This window comes from Triturus cristatus, chromosome 1_2 (genome assembly GCF_964204655.1).
Source record: "Triturus cristatus chromosome 1_2, aTriCri1.1, whole genome shotgun sequence".
Lineage (NCBI taxonomy): Eukaryota > Metazoa > Chordata > Amphibia > Caudata > Salamandridae > Triturus > Triturus cristatus.
Genome location: NC_140580.1, coordinates 302,559,023 through 302,583,704, shown reverse-complemented (window position 1 = coordinate 302,583,704; position 24,682 = coordinate 302,559,023). Strand labels below are relative to the sequence as shown.

The window sequence follows — 24,682 nt, the reverse complement described above, 5'->3', positions numbered from 1 at the left end:
AGTTTGCTTTTGTGGAAGGCGTACTGACTGGGCGCCATCTGTCATTCTGAGTCATCTATTTCACTCAAACTTCAGAGAGGATGCAGGCTAGATAAGACAGCACTACGAGTGTATATTCCACCAGAGACACATTTTGAGACACATTTACACTTTCAGTCGGAGCGCATCTTCTCAAGGAGTAACCCACAAAAGGGCCCCGTTTAACTGCTTTCTTACAGGTAGGAGTCCGCAATAAACATGGTCCCTCTTCTGTTTCCGTTGCTACATAATGAACCCAGTTTAACTCAGAAGCGATTAGTGTCAGTCAAAGTCAGTTTTTTAATCATTCAATTTCTGCAAGCGGGACTGTCTTTCAAGAGACACGAGGACGGATGTGACGTCACCATGGCATAGTCCCTTTGACGTTCAGAATCAGATAAGCAATATTATCATCTGTCAGTCCTCAGCTAGAAATGACGATTGAATCAAATACAGAAGAAGCATGCTCAGTGGGTGAAGGGGCTAAGATGAACTGCTGCATAAATAAAAAAAAAATATTGTGCAAACCTTGCAACAAGTCTCCGTGCCAAAATCCATACAGTGTTATAAAGGTATGCAGGAGGTGATGTGGCCTGCTGGCTGTAGCGTCCTCCCCAGTCTGGGTACCCACTAAGGACTTGCTACACACAGAGCTTAGTAATACACATCTTTATTCTTTTGTGTGTAACTGCAAACTCAACATTCTTAAACCAGCCTTCAGTGCACTCCGCTCAAACACTTCTACAGAGTCCATCTGTAGCCAAATTGGTTACATCAATTCTAATTCGCAAGACGCTACATCTCCCCCTCTGTTAAATAAAAAAAAATAGGTTTTTTTCAAAATATTCATATATATATATAGACTTATACGTTTAAATCTCTCCAATCTTCTTGGTGCTTTAATTGTTCGAGTTGATCTTGTTCTGGGAAACTAAGGGGTGACATCCCCGATGTCCAGGATCTGCATCGACGGTGTAGAAGCAACAGCAGTTGCTGATGTTTCAGACTCAGTCTCTCTTTCAACCATTAGATCTGATGAACAATTGGTCAAGTGCCTGAAATGAGAATAGTCTCAAGTAATTGACTTCCTAGGGCACTGAGCAGTCACCATGTGTCTGTTGCTAGACACCACTTGGAAAGGTTCTGCATCAAAAGGAGTATCACATTTTCTTTTCTACATTTGCCGTACAAACACTGGATCTCTTCACTTAAAGATGATGTTCTTTGCATATCATCTTTTGTCACAATACACCTTCATCTTTTGTTTGTTAACCAAGTCCTCCTCATGAGTTGTTATCTCATCTTTCTCTGATTGGTCAATTAAGGTAACTTGGTACTCATTGCTCTCCCGAATATCAATAACAGGACTTTTACCTGTGGTTGAGTGGGGTGTTGAAGGATAAGCTCTCATGGTAGAATGCAATACCGTTTTCAAATTGAGCTTCTCAAAAGTGGCACACTGAAATGTTTTCATTAGCGTACTGATAAAACGGTCAACAAGTCTGTTGGCTTGCGGCCACAGAGGTGTGGTCTTTTGATTTTTGATTTTCAAATGCTCCAAGAAATCTCTGAACACTCGACTACTCAAAGGCGGGCCATTGTCAGACTTCTCTATGGCTGGAACACCTCATGTCGCAAAGATCATATCTAGTCTTTCAATTACTTGTTCTTGAGTTGCAGAAAAATCTTCAATTAGTGGAAATCATGAGTATTCATCCATAATCACCAATAGATTATGTCCATTGTCAAGAGGACCCAACAAAGTCAATGGCTATTCTCTCCGATGCATGCTTCAGGAGTTCTGAAATGTTCAAGGTGTGGTGAATAGTTTTTGTAGAAAGGCAGCAGCAAAATGACAGGCCTTTAATTACTTTTCAACCCTGTCATCAAGGTAAGAAACCATGCTCTGTCTCAGAGAGCTCGTTTTGTGGCAACAATTCCATGATGTCCTCCATGGGCTACCTCAATTATTTTTTGTCTCAGACTACCAGAATCAGGATTCTGGATCCTCGTCATATAACTCCTTCCTGAGTTAAAGAACGTTCATCATGCGCTGTCTGGCGAGACTTTTTGTGAGGGCTCAAAAAATGCTACCATGGACAGCCTGGAGTTACAGTGCATGTGCGCGGGCGCGCGCTTAGGAGCAGAGGCTGGCAAACCTCGTCATGCTCATTAAGCGCCCGCGATCACTTTCGCCCGCGATCCCTTTCACTTTTGCCCGGCATCACTTTCGCAGCGCCCCTTTGATGTTCTCGTTCAAAGAACATCAAACATCAAAGAACATGTTGTTGTGTTAATGCTTTGCTGCACCCGTTTGACTTACAATGTGCTTTCTCTTTCCACAAACTCGATGTTTGTGTTCCTTTATTTTGAGATGCTTTTAGTATTAGTGTTTTGTGACTTAAAGAACATTAAGGAAATGTTACTATGAAACTTGACAACGTTCACAGTGTTTATTTCTGATCGCAGCGGCTGCTTCATGTCCGTTGCACCATTCAGGGAGTCCTTTCGTTGGCACTTTCATGAGGACATGATGAGGAAGCTGGAAACTTTTGGCACATTCTCTTTACAAGCACAGCATGTTGGCGACTGGTTAATCGATTAGACCTATGTAGCGCTTTACATCTCAAAGCGCTGTGGTGGGTGCAGCAGTTACAACTCATGAAATATGGGGTGCAACTCACAAGGAGGGGGCAGGTTTGAGTGCACATTGGCTGCAATCGAACTCTTAAGATGATGGGCTGTGTGTATCCATTATCAGCACTCTTCGCTAAGTGATCTTGTTTGTTTTGTTGTTGTGTTAATGCTTTGCTGCACCTGTTTGACTTACAACGTGCTTTCTCTTTCCACAAACTCGATGTTTGTGTTCCTTTATTTTCAGATGCTTTTAGTATTACTGTCACACACACAACCACACACACAACCACACACACAACCACAACCACACACACACACAACCACATACACACACACAAACCACACATACACACAACCACACACACACGACCACACAACCACACACAACCCCACACACACACAACCACACAACACACAGACACAACCACACACAGCCACACACACAACCACACACTACCACACACACACAACCACACACCCACAACCACACCCACAACCACATACACACAACCACACAACACACACAACCACACACAACCACAACCACACACAACCACAACCACAAACAACCACACACACACCCACAACAACCACACACAACCATACACACACACAACCACACACACCACACACAACCACCCTCACAACCACACCCACAACCACACACAACCACACCAAACCACACCCACAACACACCCAACCACACACACACACAACCACACACAACTACAACCATTCACACACACACAAACACAACCACAACACACACAACCACACACACACAACCACACACACATGACCACACACACAACCACACACAACCACACACACAACCACACACACAACTACACAACCACACACAACCATACACACAACCACACACACACAAGCACACACAACTGCACACACAACACACACAACCACAACCACACACACACAACCACACACACACAACCATACACAACCGCACACACACAACACACACAACCACACACACAACCACACACACACAACAAAACACAACCACACATACACACAACCACACACACAACCACACAACCACAACCACACACACAACCACATACACACACACAAACCACACACACACACAACTACACAACCCCCCCACACACACACACAACACACACACACAACCACACACAACCAAACAAACAACCACACACACACAACCACAACCACACACCCACAACCACACCCACAACCACACAACCACACCCACACACAACCATACACACAACCACAACCACACACACACAACCACACACAACCACCCTCACAACCACACACAACCACACACAACCACACAACCACACACAACCACACACACACACACAACCACACACACAAGCGCACACACAAACACACACAACCACAACCATTCACACACACACAAACACTACCACAACCACACACACAACCACACACACACATGACCACACACACACACAACCACACACAACCACACACACAAGCACACACACAACTACACAACCACACACAACCATACACACAACCACATACACACACAACCACACACAACTGCACACACACAACCACACACACAACACACACACAACCACACACACAACCACACACACAACCATACACAACCACACACACACACAACCACACACACACACACACACACACAACAATACACAACCACACACAACCACACACACACAACCACACACACACACAACCACACAACCACACCCACAACCACACACAACCACACCCACACACAACCCCACACACAACCACACAACCACACACACACAACCACACACACAACCACACACACAACCACATACCCACAACCACAACCACACCCACACACACACAACCACAACCACACACACACAACCACACACACAACCACCCTCACAACCACACACAACCACACAACCACACAACCACACCCACACCCAACCACACACACAACACACACAACCACACACACACACACAACCACACACACAAGCGCACACACAACCACAACCATTCACACACACACAAACACAACCACAACCACACACACAACCACACACACACATGACCACACACACACACACACAACCACACACACAAGCACACACACAACTACACAACCACACACAACCAAAACCACACACACACAACCACACACACAACCACACACACACACACACAAACACACACACAACCACAACCACACACACACACACACAACACACACAACCACACACACAACCACACAACCACACACACAAGCACACACACAACTACACAACCACACACAACCATACACAAAACCACACACACAACCACACACACAACACACACACAACCACACACACAACCATACACAACCACACACAACACACACAACCATACACACAACCATATACAACCACACACAACCACCCACACAACCACACACACACACAACCACACAACCACAACCACACCCACAACCACACACAACCACACCCACAACCACACACACAACCACACCCACACACAACCCCACACACAACCACACAACCACACACACACAACCACACACACACACACACAACCACAACCACATACCCACAACCACACCCACAACCACACACACACAACCACACACAACCACACCCACAACCACACACACACAACCACACACACACAACCACCCTCACAACCACACACAACCACCCTCACAACCACACACAACCACACAACCACACCCACACCCAACCACACACACAACACACACAACCACACACACAAGCGCACACACAACCACACACAACCACAACCATTCACACACACACAAACACAACCACAACCACACATACAACCACACACACACAACCACACACACACAACCACACACACAACCACACACACACACAACCACACACACACAACCACAACCACACACACAACACACACAACCACAACCACACACACAACCACACACACACACAACCACAACCACACACACAACCACACACACCCAACCACCCTCACAACTACAACCACACACACACAACCACAACCACACCCACAACCACACACAACCAAACATCCACACACACACCCACAACCGCACCCACACACAACCACACACACAACCCCCCACACACACACAACCACACACACAACCACAACCACACACACACAACCACATACAACCATACACACAACCACACACACCCACACAATCACACACACACACAACCACACACACAACTACAACCACACACACAACCACACACACAACCACAACCACACACACACAACCACACACACACACAACCACACACACAACCACACACAATCATAACCACACAAACACCACACAACCACACAAACACACACAACCACACACACAACCACACACACACAACCACACACACAACCACAAATCCACATACACACACACAACCACGCCTGCACCCACAACTGCACCCACACACAACCACACACACCCACAACCATACACACAACCACACACCCACACAGCCGCACACACAACACACACAACCACACACACACAACCACACACACAACCACACCCCACCACACACACCCACAACCGCACCCACACACCCAACCACAGACACAACCACACACTACCACACTACCACACACACACAACCACACCCACAACCACATACACACAACCACACAACACACACAACCACACACACACACACACCCACAACAACCATACACACACACTACCACAACCACACACAAAACCACCCTCACAACCACAACCACACACACAATCACCCTCACAACCACAAACAACTACACACACAACCACACAACACACACACCCACAACAACCACACACACACACCACCACAACCACACACACAACCACCCTCACAACCACACACATCCACACCCACGACCACACACAACCACACACAACCACACAACCACACACAACCACACCCACAGCCATACACACAACCACACACAACCGCACACACCCAACCACACACACAACCACACACACAAGCACACACACAACCACAACCATTCACACACAAACACAAACACACACAACACACACACACACAACACACACAACCACACACACAACCACACACACAACCACACACAACCACACACACAACCACACACACACAACCATACACAACCACACACACAACCACACACACACACACAACCACACACACAACCACACACACAACTACATACACAACCACAACCACACACACAACCACACACACAACTACATACACAACCACAACCACACACACAACCACAACCACACCCACAACCACGCCCACAACCACAACCACACACAACCACACCCACAACCACACACACACAACCACACCCACAACCACAACCACACGCACAATGCCACACACACAACCACAACCACACACAACCATACACACACACACAACCACACACACAACCACAACCACACACACAACCACACATAAAACTACACAAACAACCACACCAAAACAACCACACACACACAACCACAACCATACACACAACCACACACACGCACACAACCACACACAACCACACACACAACACACACAACCACAACCACACACACAACCACAACCACACACACAACCACACACACAACCACACACATACACAACCACACACAACCACAACCATTCACACAACCACACACACACACCCACAACCACACACACAACCACACACACACACAACCACAACCACACACACACAACCGCACACACATCCACACACACACAACCACAACCACACACACGACACACACAACCACACACACAACCACAACCACACACACACAACCACCCACACAACCACACCCACAACAACCCACACACACAACCACACACACAACCACACACACACAACCACACACAACCAAACATCCACACACACACCCACAACCGCACCCACACACAACCACAATCACAACCACACACAACCACAAACACAACCACAACCATACACACAACCACACACAACTGCACACACACAACACACACAACCACACACAACCACACACAACCACACACACACAACCACACACACACACACAACCACAACCACACACAACCACACACAACCATACACACAACCACACACAACTGCGCACACACAACCACACACAACTGCACACACACACAACCACAACCACACACACACAACCACACACACACACACAACCACACACAGCCATAACGACACAAACAACCACACACACAACCACACACACCCACAACCACACACAACCACACACACAACCACACATCCACACACACAACCACAACTGCACCCACACACAACCACAACCACACACACAACCACACACAACCACAACCATACACACAACCACACACACACAACCATGCACAGCTGCACACACAACACACACAACCACACACACACAACCACACAGACAACCACACCCCACCACACATCCACACACACCCACAACCGCACCCACACCCAACCGTACAACCACACACACAACCACACACACACCCACAACCACACACCCACAACCACACACCCACAACCACAACCACACACACACAACCACACAACACACACAACCACACCAACAACCACACACAACCACACACACAACCACCCTCACAACCACACACAACCACACACACACACAACCACACACAACCACACAAGCACACACACAACCACAACCATTCACACAAACACAACCACAACCACACACACAACCACACACACAACACACACAACCACAACCACACACACACATGACCACACACACACAACCACACACACAACCCCACACACACACAACCACACACAACTGCACACACACAACCACACACACCACCACACACACAACACACACAACCACACACACAACCACACATACAACCACACACACACAACCATACACAACTGCACACACACAACACACACAACCACAACCACACACACACAACCATACAAAACCACACACAAAACCACACACACAAAACCACACACACACACACACACACACACACACAACCACACACACAACACCCACACACAACCACACACACAACCACAACCACACACACAACACACACCACACACACAACCACACACACAACCACAACCACACACAACCATACACACAACCACACAAACAACCACACCAACACAACCAAACACACACACAACCACACACACACAACCACACAAAACCACACACACAACCACAACCATACACACAACTACACACACGCACACAACCACACACAACCGCACACACAACCCACACAACCACACACAACCACAACCACACACACACAACCACACACACAACCACACACACATAGCCACACACACAACCACAACCACACACACAACACACACAACCACAGACACAACCACAACCACAACCACACACACAACCACAACCACACAACCACAACCACACACACACAACCACAACCACACCCACACACAACCACACATCCACACCCACAACCGCACCCACACACAACCACAACCACACACAACCACACACACAACCATACACACAACCACACCCACACACACCCACATACAACTGCACACACACAGCCACACACACAACCACACACACAACCACAACCACACACACACAACCACACAACCACACACACACAACCATACACAACCACACACACACACAACCACACACACAACCACAACCACACAACACACACAACCACACACACAAAACCACAACCACACACACACACACAAAACCACAACCACACACACAACCACACACAACCACAACCACACAAACAACCACACACACACAACCACACACACACACACAACCACACACAACAACACACACACACAACCACACACACACAACCACACACACAACCACACCCAACTACACATCCACACACACACCCACAACCACACCTGCACCCACAACTGCACCCACACACAACCACAACCATACACACAACCACACACACAACCACACACAACACACACAACCACACACAACTACACACACACAACTACACACACAACCACACCACACATCCACACACACCCACAACCGCACCCACAACCACACACACCACTAACACAACCACACACACACAACCACACACACAACCACACACACAACCACACCAAGCATTGGCATAGCCAATAGATCTGACCTTTGGAACCTTATAAGTGATTAGCCACGCTTGATGTGGTTGCACCAAGGATATTGTGCTGCATAACTAAATACTTAGAAGGTCCCAAAAGCGAGACCTATTGGCTATGCCAATGCTTGTTTACTTTTGTAATTCACCATCACTGATGAGCGGTTGAGTGTGTTGGTTCCACGACTTATGTGTAATTATATCCATCAGCTTTGACATGTCACTCTCATGGCAGTAATAATCTGGGCCAACAAAATGGCAGCTGGTGTGTTTGATTTTACAATGAGGTTGGTATAGTCCTACTCTTTTTCCCCCTACATAAATAGCAGGGTCCAGTTTTTATCACAGCACCCGACAAATGCACCTTCATTAGGAGGGAAAAAGTTGTGACTCTCCTATTTGCAGACAACACCATGCTAGTGTCGAAACCCCCAGGGGGGCTACAGCTGCTTTTAAATCGATTACAAGGTTTCTGTGACATGCAAAGCCAAGAGATAAATACGTCCAAAACTAAATTTATGACGCTAAACCCCCACAAGTCTTATAGGGGGAGACCTACCCTTGAGAGGGTTAGTACTTTCAATTATCTAGCCATAAAACTATCTGAAAGCATGTCCTGGAAAGATGATTTTGAAGCACAAGCAAATAGTTGGGGCACTAGGGAAGGAACACTGCACATCAACTAGTAAAACGGTTGCTGCCGCTTTGCAGATCTATGACTCAAAAGCAGTGAGCTCTGCCGTTTACAGAGCTGAATTGTGGGGATTTGACAGAATGTATGACCTCTCCATATCTGGACATACTTTTTTGCGGAGTTTGGTGTCGTTGTCCCAGAGTACCCCACTCCATCCCATAAAGTTGGATATGGACAGGCAATCAATTGTTGCCAAAGCTAAGCTCCGCACACTGATATTTCGGGAGAGAATTAGGTCCACTCCAGTACTGTTCCCCTATGCTCATGCTCTCACAGAAGTCAGTCGCCTGGATACATTTAATAAAATAAGTTGGATGAACAATGTGAGGAGACTATTATCCAACATTGGGTTACAGGGAGCTTGGTAAAATACTGACCTCCTATCACTTCCCTCAAAAGGGAAAGTAAAATCACGGTATTGGGATTGGTAGTGCAAGCTGAGTTTAGTAACATGTCTCGAGGGAGGTTAACAACTGTGTTTTATGGATCACAATCTGGATAGTTCCCTGGGGAATTAACAAGATATTATACAGGTACCAAATGATAGGAAACTCTACATCCAGTTTAGGTTTGGTATACTCCCCTTGAATGTATTCATAGGCAGCTGGCACTGTAACATATCGACAACTCAGATTAGTTTTGGCTGCAAAGCACCCATATAATCTGTTGCCCATGTAATGCTTGCTTGTCAGGCATATGCACTTCCAAGAGCAAATTGGCTAAAACCTATATGCAAGCAGCAAGGAACTCGTAACCATGACGAAGCCCTGAAAATTTTAAGATCTGATGCTAGACCCCTATTCGATTGTGCTGTTGCCAAATTTCTTGGACATATGTGGGGCATCAGGAGAAAAATTCAATAGTCTGGAGTGTGCTAATTTTATTATATGTCTACTAAATGTATATCCTTGCATTGTATCATTTTAGTTGGCTTAGTGCTTATCTATTTTTAGAATATGTTCTTAATATTGCGTTTAAAAAAACATTTTAACTGGGATACATGGTCCTACCTTGTTTGCTTGTGCCGTTGTCAAACCTCTAGGATACACGTGGAGCATTAGAAAAAAAGCACAAAAGTCTGGAATATGCTAATTGTATTACATTTATTAATTGTGGTATCTTTGCCCTTTAACTTTTTAGATGGCTTCGCGCTTCTCCATTCTTAGCATATGTTCCTAAAGCTGTGTTTTCTAAAATTGCTAACTATGATATACGCTCTTACCTTTTTGTCATGTGTTTTATTACTGTATCGATAATGAAGATGTGAAAAATGTTATGGCATGCATTTCAAAATAAAGTTATATATGATATAGGTCTCAGCCGTCTTGGATTGAGTACTATGTCCTTGTATAGACACTCTGGAAAAGTAGCCATCAGGGTTCTGATTCTCCCCTGGACGATGCACCATGGTATAGTCATAATCTTGTAACCGTAGTCCCCATTGTTCAATGCAAGGAGGCATTTTGGCCTTTGGATGTCCAAATATAGTCAGTAAAGCTTGATGATCAGTTACCATTGTAAAAGGTTTTCCGTACAAGAATAAATGGAAATGTTCACAAGCCCATATCACAGTTAAGATTTCTTTTTCAGGTTGTGAGTACGCATGCTCTTTTTGGGACAAACTTCTACTTGCATATGCCACAATATGCCATAGAGCATTCGGGTGTCCACTGTGCCGTGCAAGGATGTGGCTTAACCCAACTCGGCTAGCATCAACAACATCTGTATGAAGCTCTGGACTGAAATATGCAATTTCAGTAGCGTTCTCAAGTACTTGTTTAATTTCCTTGAAACTTTCCTCACATTCATGTGACCAATGAAAAAAAACATACTTTCGCATCAAGTCTCTCAATGGAGCACTTATAGTGGCAAAGTCTTGTATATATCTGGTACAGTAACTGGCCATGCCAAGAAATTAACACACTATGGAAACATCTTGCGGGGGATCAGCATTTGACAGCGCTTGTACTTTAGCAGGATCTGGAGTCTTACTCTCATCACAATAGATATGGCCAAATAGTTTTAGGTATGTCTTATGGAACTCACACTTGTCTGCATTAAAAGTCAAGCCTGCTTCGGCAAGTAAACTACAAACTTGTGGAGTCGCATTCTTGTGTTTTTGTGTAGCTCCGTAAACCAATATGTCATCACAGTAATTGAACACATTCATGACAGGCTGTATCAATCAATCAATCATCAGTATTTTTAAAGCGCTGCTTATCACACGTGAGAGTATCCAGGCACTGTGCTACAGTCAGTCAAAGAGCCAGGTCTTGAGTCCCTTCCTGAAGTGGGTCAGAGAGGGAGAAGTGGAGGTGGAGGGGAAGAGTATTCCAGTACTTGGAGGCGAGGAGGGAGAAGGAGCGTCCTCCGATGCAGAAGAGGCGGATGCATGGTACCTGTACAGGGCGAGGTGAGTGGAGCAGAGGCTTCTGGGCCTTAGGTGGAAGTTCAGGCGCTGGTTCGTGTAGGCAGGACCTTGGTTGTGGAGGACTTGGTAGGAGTGGGCCAAGAGCTTGAATTGGCCTCTTTTCTGGATGGGGAGCCAGTAGAGGTCTTTCAGGTGCTGGGTGATGTGGGTCCTCTTCGGCAGGATGAAGTTCAGTCTAGCTGCTGCATTCTGGATTGTCTGGAGTCTTCTCATGAGTTCGATGATGATGCCTGCAAAGAATGTGTTGCTGTAGTCCAGTAGGCTGGTGAGGAGGGTCCACGTCATACTTTTCATGGTGCTGATGGGGAGCCACTTGAAGACTTTATGGAGCATGCGGAAAGTGTAGAAGCAGGATTTAGAGACGGTGTTGAACTGATGTTTCACTGAGAGTTTGCTGTCCAGGGTGATGCTGAGGTTTCGGACGTAGTCTTTTGGAGTGGCCGGCTCAGAGTGCTGATGGCCTTCCGGAGTAGTTCCAGAGGGAGGTGTGTCTGCCGAACATCAGAACTTCAATTTTGTCCGTGTTGAGCTTCAGGCAGTTGTTCTTTATCCAGATTGAGATGTTCCTCATATATTTGCGGAAGCTGATCTTCACCATGGTGGGGTCGACTGAGAGCGAGAAGACGAGCTTGGTGTCATCGGCATAGGAGACAATGTTCATGTCGTGGGCTCTGACGATGTCCGCCAGTGGTAGCATGTAGATGTTGAAAAGGGTTGGACTGAGGGAAGAGCCTTGGGGAATGCCACAGATGGTGAAGGGAGGGAGACGGAGTGTCTGGGTGCGCTCCGGGAGGAAGGAGGACATCCATTTGAGTGCGTCGTTTGTGATTTTGATATTATGTAGTTCCTTGATGAGTGTGTGGTTGGAGACGGTGTCGAAAGCTGGGGAGAGGTTGAGTAGGATAAGGGCAGCTGGTTCTCTATTGAGTAGGGTGTGGATGTCTGTTGCGGCGATCAGGACTGTCTCGGTGCTGTGATTAGCTCTGAATCCAAAATGGGAAGGGTCTAGCAGGTTGTTTCTCTCCAGGTGCTCGGTGAGTTGGAAGGTTGATAGCCTTCTCCAGCACTTTGGTGGGAAATGGGAGCAGTGAGATGGGATGGTAGTTCTGGAGCTCGCTGGGATTTGCCAAGGGTTTCTTGAGGAGCGGTCTGACCTCTGCGTGTTTCCAGGCATCGGGAAAGGTGGCAGTGGCAATGGAGGTGTTAAGGATGTAGGTGAGCTGGCGGTTGATCTCATCTCTTCCGAGGTTGATAAGACAATGGGGGCATGGGTCGGTGGGTGTTCCAGAGCAGATGGAGTTCATTCGAGTGTTTGTGTTCGATGTGTTGAGTTGTTCCCATATGGTGAGCGGGTGGTCGGCGGTGATGGTCGATGGGATATTGAGGGGGTCGGTGGGTTGGGGATAGAATTTTCTGTAGATGGTAGCTGTCTTGTTGTGGAAGTATTTGGCCAGGGCGTCCCAGAGTTTGTGAGAGGAAGGGATCGACCTTTCGGCGGCTGACGGGCAGGTGAACTCTCTGACCATGGTGAAGAGTTCCTTGGTTTTATTGGCGCTGGTCTCAATTTAGTGTGTCAGGGTCTATTGTTTCGTAGCTTTGAGCTGGCGGTGGGAGTTGTTGAGGGCCAAATTGAAGGTGGCTCGGTTCGTGTTGTTCCTGCTGGTTCGCCACTTTCTTTCCAGTTGTTTTCATCTACGTTTCGTAGTTCTGAGTTCCAGTGTGTACCAACCTACTTGCTTAGTGGATCTGTGTGTTCTGGCAGGTGTTGTGGGAGTGACTTGGTCAGCGGCGCTCATGGTGCAGGTGTTGAAGTTCTGTACTGCCTGGTTCAGGTCTGTGGTGAGAATGGGCTTGGTGACACAGAGTGTGTCATTCCATTGGTGCTGAGTGACCTTGGTCCAGTTGCAGAAAGGGGAGCTGTGGTGGTTGAGGTGGTGCAGGGAGGTCCTATGATGGTGAAGTAAACGATGGAGTGGTATGACCAGCTGAGTTCAGTGCTGTGGCTTACATTATTCTGTTGCTGGACGTGACAATGGGTCCAACGTGTGTCCTGCTTTGTGCGTGGGGTCTGTGACCAGCTGCTTGAGGCCTATGCTATAGTCGCTCCAGAAGGTCGGACTAGCTGGTGTCATCTAGGTGGAAGTTGAGGTCTCCCAGGAATAAAAAGTGTTCGGATTTGATGCCGAGCAGGGTGATAAATTCTGTGACGGTGTTGCTGAGGCTGTTTCGAGGACCTGGGCGTCTGTAGGCGAGGGTCCCTTTGATGGTGGTTTTGTCGTAGGTTCTGAAGTTCATGTGTCCCATGATCGGCGGCTTCTCGTCTTCAGTGGTGGTGCAGGTGATTGATTCCTTGTGTACGATGGCAATGCCTCCCTCGTGACTGTTGCCACGGACCCAGCATTTCATCTTGTAGCCGAAGGGTGTTGCGGTGGCGATGTTTGGGGTTGAACTGGGTGTGAGCCAGGTCTCTGTGATGAAGGTGAGGGCGAAGGTGAAGATGGTGTCTCAGACTTCGGTGCCGTGTTTGCAGAGCGATTTAGCATTGATCAGGAGGTAGCTGAGCCGTACTTGACTACTGGTGTGGTGCTGGTTGCTATGATGGTGGTAGGTGCTGGGGAAGCGGTGAACTGGCAGCGGCTGCAGGTGAAAGGTCCTGCTGTGGAGTGAGGCAATGCGAAGCAGCAGTTGTTGAGTCTGTGGTCCATGGCACGGAGCTCTGCGGCGGAGTATCTGTGGGAGTGTGGAGGGCCAGGGCCCCTAGCGCTTGGAGCGGTCCAGGTGTGGACGGACACAGACTGGATTGCCTTTGGTGCACCAGCGGCTGCGTTGCGGCCTTAATAGCAGTCCTGAGAGGTGGGAGGGGTAGTCCGGAAGAGACAAGGGGCTGGAAACTGGGAAAACGGAGCAGTCGAAAAAACAGTCATCAGACATGACATGGAGGCACAACAATTAGATTACAAGAAATAACAAAAGGAATACTAGCAAAACCAAAACAATACCAGTAAGAGAAGGGACCATGGCTCGAACAGCGGTTCAAGGAGAGCTCGAGGACCAAGATGGTGCCTCTGGGCTATGAGGAGCAGCAGTTGGGGAGCAGCGTGCAGGACCTAGAAGGTCGAGGGCTACTCCAGGGTGAGGGCTGTATGATACGTTGAATGACGTCTTGAAACAATTGTGCAGCGGAAGACACACCAAAACTTAGTCTTTTATATGGATACAGACCAACATGTGTAGAAAAGGTTGTAATGTACCTTCAATCTTCAAGTTCTAACTGATGATAACCTTTATTTAATTCCAGACAAGAGAAGACCTTTGCACCATTTAATTGCGTTATCATGTCAGTAATGTGTGGACCTGGATGTCGTTCTCATTCAATTGCCTTGTTAGCTTGATGCATATCAATGCATATGCGTACATCTCCTACACTGTCCTTTTTGGGCACTACTACTGTGGGAGAAACCCATGGTGTTGGACCAGTGGAACACTCAATAATATCATGCTTAAGTAACGATTCAAGTTCTTTCTCAACAGCTTCTTGCAAATGAAAAGCAATTCTCCTATGTCTTTGAACAACAGGACGGAGTCCTAATTTATATGCAACTTCACTTTGATAGTCTTAGGTTTTCCTAAACCATGAAATAACGAAGGGAACTGTCTTACTATTTCATTGGGAGCATTAAGTTGTAATTCACAAAAATCAGTCCTGTATCAGCGGCTGTGCTGAAACTGAGTAGACAGGCACTGGACGCTGTGCCTTGAAGCACATGGATGGGTGCTTATACCTTTGTTTTCTTGTGTTTAATTGTCGCTACAAATGAAACTTGTCTTTTCAAGGGCATTAATGAAGCCCAATGAAGCCCATGTATACACTTAGGTTTTCGACGGTATAAGTTGCGGTAATGGAGATAATTAATTGTATTTATTCTCAGGCATAATGTTGATCAAAGCACCACTGTCGATACTGATAGGTATTGAGCAACCATTTACTTTCAGTGTACTTTTAGAACAATGTTTGAATGACTTTGAAGCATGTTGATCTTTCTTTGACTGACATTGATTTTCACAAGCAGCCAGCCCAAAATGTGCATGCTTTTCTGAGGTAAACATCAACATGGCACAATCATTTTCTTCACCCTAACTTTACATTGATACAGAATAACTGTTTGAAGATGATTTAGACAACAATCTTTGTCATTGTAAGAAAGTGCCCTCTTTTTGAATGGATGCCCCCACTTTTTGCCAAACTGTTTGTCAGGGAACATGGGATCCCCAAACTTTCAGGCAGCGGATAATGACGATGACGCGTGGGAGAACTACAACTCCCAGCGGCCTCGGCCGACGTCTGACATCAGACGCACCTTGTGAGTGACGTCCAAGACCGGTGAAGAGCGAAGAACCGGCAGGAGACGCTTCCGATTATTCCTGGTGTCCGGTTTGTTGAGTTTGCTTTCCGCAGCAGTCAGAGAGTTCCCTGGTCGGGTACGGGTGTCATAGGCCACGCTTACCTCTACTTTGTTACTTGAAGTCCAAGGAGGGCTTTTTCTCATACACGCTTGGAGTGGATGGTCATGTCATTGCTCTTTAACATATGTTCCCTACGTTGGCGAGTCCTTATTACTTTATTCTTTGGGAATTGTGTGACTCATGGGGGGAATAACATTGTCATTTGGGTGCATTAACATATGCTCATATTCTCATATCAATCACCCCGTGAAGGGCTATCATCATTCCTTCCCTGTTGGCGTGTCCGTGGCAGTGGCTCATGCAGGGAAGGTTCTTGTAGCCTAACATAAGGATTGGGCTATTGTCACGCAGAGAGTGATAACCAACTCTCAACATTGTTCCTTTGTTATCTGATTTCGGACTGCAGTATAACCTTTACTTGGAAAATATGCTATTGCATGTTTAAGACTTCCTTGCTTGCCTATGATATTTATTGCACCTTCTTGTTAGTTACTACATTTAATCAAAGATTTCCATGAATTGTGTTTGCACATCCACAGGGGTGGTCAGCAGCAGGTGATCCTTGTTGCTGGTGTTTCCGGTCTACTCACAATGATATCAAGTGTATATGTTTAGCCCTAGAAATCAGTTTTCTCACATACTACAAGAATCTTTAGGTGAGTTAGGTTTTCCAAAGTTTATAGTCTTGTTTGTTTTGTTTATTGCAGTACACGGTGTAAGGAATTGTGATTACCTGCTCACCACCCATTTCTGCAAAGCAGCATTTTCTTTCTTTACAGGTTAGTGGAAGGTTGGGTCCATCTAGATATAGAGCGAGTGGTGGTAGTCATTTCATCTGAATGATCACAACTGATGGTCTTTCCTCTTGTGTTTACAGATCTCCCTTCCCGCTGTCCCCATCCTTCCCTTCCCCCGCTTGACCATCCTAAACTCGCATGTAATTATATCCAGACTTGGGGCTGTCGAGAGGTGGACCCCCTAAGAGCATCAGTTCAATCCTGAGGATGCATTCAGGCCTGGGACACTGTTGATGTACTTTGACTGAGTGCGCCCTGGATTCCAGCCAACCAGGTACCCAAGGCATATGTTATTTTCTTAAAACAGCATTAAGATAAAACCCAATTGGCACTCTTTGGCCACATGTAAGTCCCTTGTAAATTGTACCATAGGTACCAAGGGCACTGTGGCCAGGGAAGGCCTCTAAGGCTGCAACACTTATTGTGCCACCCTTAGAGGCCCCAAACCTTTCCACACACACACACTGCCATTGCAGGCTGCTTGTTTTGGTGCAGAACCAAGTGAAGAGTTGACATGGCACACATCCCTCTGTGCCATGCCTAAAAACCACTGCCCTGGCATAGGTAAGCCACCCCTCTAGCTGGGTGCATTATACTAGTGGTGAGGGTACAGGTGCATGAGCTCTGTGCCCCTACAAGGCACTCGACCAGGGACACACCGCGGCCCTCATCCTACTAGACCTCTCCGCAGCCTTCGACACCGTCTCCCACCGCACTCTCGCCGCCAGACTCCACAACGCCGGCATACGGGGATCCGCCCTTGACTGGATCCACTCCTTTCTCGCCGGCATAACCCAAAGGATCAGACTCCCACCCTTCCTCTCCGAACCCACAGAAATTAACTGCGGAGTACCCAAGGATCCTCGCTCAGCCCCACGCTCTTCAACATCGACATGGCCCCTCTCGCCGCCATCGTTAGACAGCATGGGCTCAACATAGTATCCTACGCCGACAACACCCAGCTCATCCTCTCCCTCACGAAGAACCCCGAAGACACCAGACTCAGCTTCCAGGAAGGAATGAAAGACGTCGCGGCCTGGATGAGCAACAGCTGCTTAAAGCTCAACTTGGATAAGACAGAGGTCCTCATCCTTGGACCCTCCGTCCTCCACCTGGGACAACACCTGGTGGCGCTCCACCCTCGGAAACCCACCCACTCCAACAGACCACGCCCCGAAACCTCTGCATCATTCTAGACTCCTCCCTCATCATGACCTGCCAGATCAACGCCGTCGCCTCCACCTGCTCCCTCCGCATCCTCCGCAAGACCTTCAAGTGGATCTCCCACAAATACAGAAAAAACGTCACCCACGCACTCATAACCAGCAGACTGAACTACGGTAACGCCCTCTACACTGGAATCAACAAAACCCTGCTACACAAGCTCCAAACCATCCAGAACACCACAGCCAGACTCATCCTCGGAACCCCACGACATGAGCACATGACCCAGCACCTACGAGACATCCACTGGCTCCCCATCGAGAAGAAAGTAACCTTCAAGCTACTCACCCACGCCTACAAATCCCTCCACAACATCAGACCCAAATACCTCCACGAAAGAGTCTCCTTCCACGTACCCAAAAGGAACCTCTGCTCTGCCGACCTCGCCATGGCAGAGACCCCACACATCTGGAACAAGCTCCCAGTCAACATAAGATGCTCCCTCACTCTGCACACTTTCAGGAAGAGCATCAAGACCGGGCTCTTCAACTGATCCGGAGCTGCATCTTAGAGATGCCCCTTGAAAGTCGACCTAACAATAGGGTCCTGGCTGAGTGGCTGCTTGCCAGCTGCCACCACCAGACATGTTGCCACCCCCAAGAGCCTGCTGCTCTCGAGAATCGGAAACAATTCACAGCCTCCTCCCCCAGGATGGGCAGGGTCCATGAAGGGGAAGCTTCACAGGCTTGGCACCTTTGTGAGCTACCCCAGCCATTTGCTGCTTCCAGCAACTGGCCCTACCGGTTCAGATCCCCACGTTGGGCGGGAAAATCGGTGGGAAACCAGGTGATGAAGGGAGGTGTGTCCACCTATGCCAACCCCACCCCTCAGGTGTGGGAGGCGAGGTGAGGCACACCTCTCTGTCACTGCCAATTTGGCAGATGGGGGGGACTCAGCCTACCAGAGAGAGGCATATGCCCCCCCTCCCACTGGAGAGTGGCATAATAGAGGGAGTACCCACCCAAAGGAAGGGACCCATTGGTCCCGAGCTTTACTTACCTGTAACGCCCCTAAATCTAGTATTTAGGGGCAACCCCGAACCTTGCCTCCTCAGACAAGAACCAACCAGAAGAAAAGAAGAAAAAGGACCAAAGAAGCTGCGCTGAACTAAGGACAGGAGGATGCCCACTGACTTGGCTCCAGCCCTACCGGCCTGTCCGCACCTCGAATCTGCCCCAGCAAAATCCCGGTGTGTCATAGCAGCCAGCAGCCCTCAAGAACCTGATGGACCTGCCCTGCCTTCCAAAACTAAGACTTTGTCCTAACCTGAGATCTGGTGATCTCTGACCTGCCTCAAATATCCAATTGACGCCTGCATCCCCTTTCTGGAGGATTCCCCGACCGCGACCGGAGCTGGTAAGAAAACTCGACGCCTAAAGACACCCCTGCACCCAACGTCTCATGGTCTTGGGTGGCCCAACCGATAGTGTCCCAGCATCCCCAGGCATCCCAACTTAGCTCTCCAACTGGTGGTCAACTCCAGAAGACCTTCGTCCCTGAGCCTGCAGTCTTTGTTGCAACCGGAGAATCCCTATTTAAAACAACAGGGTACCTGATACCAAAACAGCACCCTCCACCCAGCTGTCTCAGGGGCACTGCGGGTGTACTTTGGGTGCTAACTGGGATCCCACTTTGCCCTGAGTCTAACACCAGGAGCCTTGAGGCCTGCTCGTGAGCAGCCACTAACCGGAGGCCCCCATCCCCCCTTGGATAACATTGGGCCTCAGCAGTCGGCACCCGGCCACCCCAGTGCCGCTGAGGGTGTTCTGAGAGTGCATCCTCGACCCTGGGGGAACCCTGGTTCTAACCCCAGAATACCAACTCCCACCAATAAGTACTTACCTGCAAATCGTTAACTTCATTTTCTTCCATAGGTTTGCATTGACTGCTTTTTCTTGAAAATTCTTCTATATGTGGAGTTGATTTGTATGAAACATTGGAAAACTGCAATTGTACTAAAAGTGAATTACTTACCTTTTGTCTAAGAAATGTCTCAGTGTGATATCTAGGCATTTCACACTGATTAGCAAAAGTAACTTAAAAAGTAATCTAAAAAGTAGCGTGAACGGTAATCTGTAAAGTAACTAAAAAGTCATTTCGAACTGCTGACTTATCTGTAAATCAACCCACTGCATTTCAACCCGCATCCAACTGTAAATCACTGCATAAGATTTTGCTAAGTATTATTTTACTTACCTGCATCTGGCTTGGCTTGGTTCTAAAAATAAAATAACAAAATAATATTTTTGATACAAACAAATTGGTCTGAGTTCAGTCTTTGAGTGTGTGACATCATTTCTTGCCTGAGTGTGTACAACCACATGCTTAATACTACCCTCTGATAAAGCCTTACTGCTCCCCACACTACCAAAAATAGAGAGTAAGGTGTTATCTACTTTTACCTCTGCCTATCTTTGGGGTTCACTTGGACTCTGTGCACACTATACCTCATTTTGGTATAGTATATACAGAGCCAGCTTCCTACAGTCAGTCTGTGACGATTTGTCTGACGTCGCCGCTTGAACTTGTGGGTCCGCGGCGAACGTTGCTTCTGGAACATTTCTACAACCATTTTGTTTTTACACTGTGACGCACTTGCATTTCTCTTGGCTTAGCAAACTGTCACAAAATGGTTCTCCTTCCCACAGCCTTCACAAATCTGTCCGAGATTGGAACATTTACCTTTGTGTGGAAACGAAAATCCACATCTAAAACACAACTTCTTTTTACGGGCGGACTTCACCATGTGTCATTCAGTCTTTGGCTTCAGTTTACTTTTCACACATGTGAATGGTTCATTCTGGGCACCTCTGACCTCCATGTTGGCAGCTTGTCTATCGACATGTCTTTAGCTCTGACAGGCATTAACACTTGTTCCAAACTAAGAGTTTCTCTCAGCATTTGTCATTTGAATGAAACTGACTCGCATCCATCAATAACTCTCAGACGCATAACTTCTTAATCATTAAATTCATTGAACTTACAATGGCTGATGAGTGTGTCAAGTCTCTCCACAAAATCATCAATGGTTTCACCAGCTTTCTGTCATCCCTAGTTGAAAATGTATCTATCATAATCAACAAATGCATTGGATTAAACTTGAGATTCAACACTTCTTTAATCTGACGAAATGTGACTTCTTGTGGCATTCTCTTTATGACTTCTTTTAAATTATCAACAGCAAGATTTTTTAGATACTGGGTATCTTTTTGTTATCAGTCTCTTCAAGTGCATCAATGAAACCATCAAATGTCTCTATCCAAGCAGTCCATCTATCACCAATGTTTTGCTTTTTGACGGCATCAAATGGTGGTGGTGGTGGTTTCAGGAAAGCAGCAGCGTTGTAGCCATTTCTGAGAGTGGCTGACATTGAGGGTGAACCTCTCTTCGGCTCCCTCAGAGGTTCATCTGGAATTGGTTCCTGTGAGCCATCTCAAAGGCCTTGAGATGTGCTTTCCTCTGGATCATCCTCAATGACTTTTGAAATGATGACCTCAGTCTTTGTTTCCATTCTCTCAACATTCCACAGTTCTAAAGACATCTCTGGTCGTTTTGGAGTCTCACCAGCTTAGTAAGCACAACCCCTGTGCTACCTGGGTCACAGCACTTGGTGCTGAGGTTGTACCGGCTCACTTTACACAGGTTCTGTTGAGTAAATGGCTGTTTTATTCTTAGGCATCTCTTTGCTCACTTTTTGTCTTCACCACTATCTAATTGTAACGTTATCTTGCACTTTGTGATTATCAATAACTGCTCTTTGAAAACCTGGTTGCATCTGCCTTTAGCGTTCATGCTTCGCAGTACATATGAGCAGTGGCGGTGCATTTATTAAGGGCGCTGGGGCGTTGCCCCACAAGCCCACAAGCCGCCAGCAGCTCCCTCGGCATCTCTGAACTTAAGTAAACTCTCAGTTTACTTAAGTTCAGAGACGCCGAGGGAGAACTGAACTGACAATGGTGTCAGTCAGCATGACGCGGGATTGCCCACCCCTTCAGAGTCTGAAGGGGGGGGGCGGTCCGGCGTCATGCTGACTGACAGGCATTGTCAGACCAGGGGCAGGCAGCAGCACCAGTGCGCATGACTGGGAAGGTGGGCACATTTTTCCACCGTGCCCAGTCATGCGCACTAGTGTCTGCTGTGGCTGGCGCATGCCCATTAGGAGAGCGAGGGTTGTGCAAAGGCTCAAACCTCGGTCTCCTAATGGGCAGGCAGCGAGTAACTGTGCCCTAAGCCAATCCTGGCGCTGCAAGCAGCGCCAGGCTTGGCTGAGAGGAGTTGCCACTTGTCATTGCCAGCAGTGACGCGGTCGGCGGCTGTTCCTGTAGGCGCCAACGGGACCGGGACCCCGGGGCAGAAGCGCCGCGGACCCGATGCTCCAAATAAATCCGCTTCCATGAACTGACACCCAAAAGGACTGCGTCACCTGTTTGGGAAATTGCCATGTGGTAAGTGCTTGCCTTATCATGTGTGGAGAGTGCGCTGAGTTTCCTGAGCTGTTATCTTCAGCGGACAAGGAATATGGATATGAGAACCATATCCCAGGAGACAATGGATTTCATGTTGCACATCCTGATATCAGAATACGGCAGAAAGCGTGCTAGGTGTTGTACCAAGCAGGACAGAACCAATTTGTGTATGGCAGTAATTTGCAGTGTCTGCTTCTATATGTTCATGCAGCCATTTCTCCCCCAAAAATCTTATTACTGTACAATATTGGAGTGTTAATGTACTCTTGAAATGATACATTGCCACTTGATATTTTTGCACTCATCGTCTCTATCTTTTATTTTCACTTCCTTCTAAAGAGCAGTGCCCTATCATTCGCTTCTTCCCAATAACTAATTAATTTTTGCCAATCACAGACCTCGTTTTAATTTAAGTTTACAGCATTTCCGCGGAAGCACTAGATAAAGTAAAGAAAGTAAATAAATAAGCTCCCAGGAAACAATTATTTGGCAAAGGGAATGACAGTGACCATGCAAGTTGAACTATGTAACGCATACTGCAGAGTGGTCCTGTGCAAATATGTATTTTCACTTATGGTCAAAGGTCTCTATGTGTAATTAATTGGGCCTATTTTTGGTACAAATAGGGTTACCGTTCAGATATTTTCAGTTCATTTATATCTATATGGTATGTTTTTCTTCCAAATGCATGTGCTCTCACATATAAAAGGATATTATGCATTTGTAAACTCGTATGTGTAGCCGCCAGAGCGAATATTAACTCA

General features: G+C 47.2%; 1 protein-coding gene across 2 annotated transcripts in view; it reads right to left on the bottom strand.

The window, feature by feature from the left end:
- ASCC1 (activating signal cointegrator 1 complex subunit 1) overlaps positions 1–24,682 on the bottom strand; it is a 727,350-nt gene that overhangs the window by 516,807 nt on the left and 185,861 nt on the right. The window lies entirely within an intron of this gene.